The sequence below is a fragment of the Nicotiana tabacum genome, chromosome 23, assembly GCF_000715075.1.
Source record: "Nicotiana tabacum cultivar K326 chromosome 23, ASM71507v2, whole genome shotgun sequence".
NCBI lineage: Eukaryota > Viridiplantae > Streptophyta > Magnoliopsida > Solanales > Solanaceae > Nicotiana > Nicotiana tabacum.
Genome location: NC_134102.1, coordinates 122760931 through 122764903, shown reverse-complemented (window position 1 = coordinate 122764903; position 3973 = coordinate 122760931).

Genomic DNA, 3973 nt, shown 5'->3' with positions numbered 1-3973 from the left:
TGCATTGCAATATTACGAGGGATTTTGGCTAAATTTATAAGCTAATTTTCGATTTATTTACCCGTTTGATAAACTTAAAAGTGCTTATAAATCAAGTGTTTAAAGCCATAAACTAGTCGCCTCTAACTTATTAAATTGTGCTTATAAATCAAATGTTTAAAATAATAAACTAGTCACCTCTAACTTATTAAATTTCAACTTATAAACAAATTACATTTGACCAATACTTTTGTTATTATATCCCCAATACCATTCCCAACGAGGAGATCGGCGAACAAGATGAAGAAAACCATCGCTTCAATTTTCTTTACATCATTTGTTATGGATCGTCAAAGGAGAACTACATACTCTTCTCCTTTTGTGAATGCTCTTTAAATGTCATTAACTACCAAAATCTGATTATGAAAACCAAGAAATTTGCATAGTTTTTGGTCATAAGCAACTTTATTGTTTTTTACATTTTTGATTGTTTCACTATCGTGGCTAGAGGAAATACCTAAAGAATTTTCCTCTGTAACGTGAAGAAAGAAAATATGGATTTCCTTGGGCAGAAAACCCTAATAAAGTAGTGTCATTTTAGCTAATTCATGATATATTTTGCTTTAGTTTATAATAAAATAATTTTATCTAATTAATTTTAAATAAAAATTAAATTGAGACATTAAATTATCATCGCATCGCCCGTATGTCACGATCCAAAACTAACCCGTCGTGATGGCGCCTATCGTGGTACTAGGCAAATCGACCTTTCCAAAACACTTTCAAAATTTAACAGAAGTGAATTAAGACATTTAAAATAATCGGAGTTTCTCATAAATACGGGGTAAAACCCAAATAAAATATAAGTGCGGAAAAATAGCCCGACATTGGGGTGTCACTAAGTCATGAACATCTAGATAACCAAACTAATACAACCAGTGTCTAAGTATCAATACAAGACAGAAAGAAATATAGAAGGAGAGATAAGGTCCTGTGGACGCCGGCAGCTACCTCGTAATTTCCGGTACTCGATCGCGCTCGAACTCAACGACCTCCATGATCAAACATACCTAGATCTGCACATGAAGTGCAGGGTGTAGCATGAGTACAACCAACTCAGCAAGTAACAGAAATAAATAAGGAACTGAGAAATAGTGACGAGATATACAGTACAGTTCATTTTAAAAGTTTTCAATAAAGAGTGAACATGCCTTCAAATCATGTGGTATAAGTCAAATCAGTTCGTACTCATGTAAAATAGATATGAATCTTCCAGAAATTTCACAACAATAACATATAACAACTGAGTACAACAATAAATAAAAGCAAGTACAGCCTCTCAAGGCAGCAGTCACTCAACCCATCTCAACAGCTCACACTCTCGGCTCTCAGCCCTCAACACACACTCTCAATAGGTATCTGCGCTCACTGGGAGGTGTTCAGACTCATGAGGGGCTCCTACAGCCCAAGCGCTAATCCGCACGGATAACTCACGTGCTATAATATCATATCTGGATCCGCACGGACAACTCACGTGCTGCGCGGACAACTCGCGTGCCATAGTATAAACATAAGGATCCGCACGGACAACTCACGTGCCATATAACAATACCTCACAACCAGGCCCTCGGCCTTACTCAGTCATGAACCTCTCTAGTCTCACAGCTCTCAATAAAGAAAGGGAAAACAGTCCAAATCAAAGTGTTACAGTATATCATAAGGGAAAATAAATAACAGAGACTGAGGTAAACATGTACAGGAGTCATTATGACTGGGTATAACTACCATAAGCAGGAATATAGCCTAAGCATGATTTCTAACATGAAAACAATCAAGTTCTAGTAGAGACGAATGCATATAAACACAATTAAAGGCTATTAGACTTCACAGTCTCCCGGGACGGACCAAGTCTCTATCCCTCATGGCGTACACCCACACGCCCGTCACCTGGCATGGTTGCCACCTCCAAACAGTCACATCATACCAAGCTCCGGGTTTCATACCCTCAAAACCAGATTTAAAACTGTTACTTACCTCAACAGCGTAGAACTCCTACTCCGGGATGCTCTTTCCTCTCAAACCGGATTCCAAATGACCCCGAATCTAGCAACGAGCAATAAAATATGATCAATATGAGCTAAAGGAACAAATCCCACAAGGAAAATACCAATTTATAGGCCAAATCCCGAAATTTTCAACTTTCGCCAATTCAAGCCTAATTCTACTACGGACCTCCAAATCACATTCCGGACGCACTCCTAAGTCCAAAATCACCTAACGAAACTAATGGAACCATCAAAATTCAAATCTGAGATCGTTTACATGTAAGTCAATATCCGGTTGACTTTTCCAACTTAAGCTTCTACTTTAGAGACTAAGTGTCTCAATCCACTACGAACCCACTCCGGACCCGAACCAACAACCCGATATAACATAATATAGCTGAAAAGCACAAAGGAAGTAAAAATGGGGAAAACGAGGCTATAACTCTCGAAACGACCGGACATGTCGTTACCGCGGATTCTAATACTAATCTAGCTAAAGATAGATAGATGAATCAGGCGTTTAAAAGGTGAAGATACATAAAAATTCAGCTATTTTTCTCTTTCTTTCTTCTACGGAATATGGGGGCAAATTAAAGTGGGGTTCCAATGTTGACATGGGTTTCTTTTCTTGGAAAGACGAATATTATTACTATTTGTTTGCTACTTGTGTAATCAAAATGATACTAATAAAAAAAGAAGGAAAAAAAACACTTGTCCTATTCCACTAGGACCTCTAGAAATGGGTAAATACAGTGTTATAATATAATACGATTTCGTGTCGGTACTTTGTGCATTGTTTTCGTTAGATCGTAAACCTCTCGTGTTCTAGTAAGAATTCATAATGTATTACTTAAACGAGATAAATTACAAATGGTTTAGTGGGGGGAAGTTATCGCATCACATCTCAAGTTTATCAAGTCTCAACCTCTCACTTTGACCAATATAAACAAGCCCAATCTTTCAAAAGATAATGGTATTTAAATAATCAATTTTAAGCTAGTTTGGACCACATCCTTTTTTTGAATATCTAATTTAACTATTTATATAATTAATTAATTAATTATGAAGAGGTTGTCTCTAAATATAAACATTAAATAATTAACATTGCTTACTCTCATCATCCAATGTATATAATTTAATTTTTATTCTAAAACTAATAAATATATAACTAAAAATATATTATTTGATATAATATCAATTAAATATCCAAAAAAACTTAATTTATATGTTCATTAAAACTATTTATTCGATGAGGCACTGATGATATGGTTATTAGTGACGATGGTTGTGAGCAGGCGGAGCCACCTTAGGCTAAGAGATGTCAATTGATATTCCTTTGCCGGAAAATAATTAAAATTTTATTTTTATGTATATATATTATATGCTGGAATACTTTAATTTTTTTGTTTGATTACTTTTTTATATTTGATATTCTATAGCTAATTTTTGACTCCGTCACTGATTATGAGACGATAGTGATATAGTTATAGTACGTGGAGGTAGTAAGTATATACTTCTCTCTCAACTAGCCTATTCGTCCTAGTTAACAGTTTCAGAACAAGAAAGTAGTATTTAAATCAATTGAAATAACCTACGTAATAAATAATATAAATTGCTGTCGAAACCATCTCTCAATTATGCAGTTGAGTATATGCAGGTAGACCCTATGATTATGAATATCAGCTTAGCCTCTTTACAAATTTATTTTTAAAAAAAAGAAGGAAAAAAGGAATTCATTGGACTCTTTCGGCCCTTTGACAAGATGTCTTGCTAACAATTAAGTAGTACTACACCATATCTTTGACAGCATATTCCAAAAGAATCCACCGTCCACGTGCTAAAAGCCAACTAAATTTAAGTTTTATTACCACAGTGAGAATACACGATTAACGAAATTGACCAACACTACTAGCGTCTATCTTTTTTATTTTATTTTTACAATATAACTA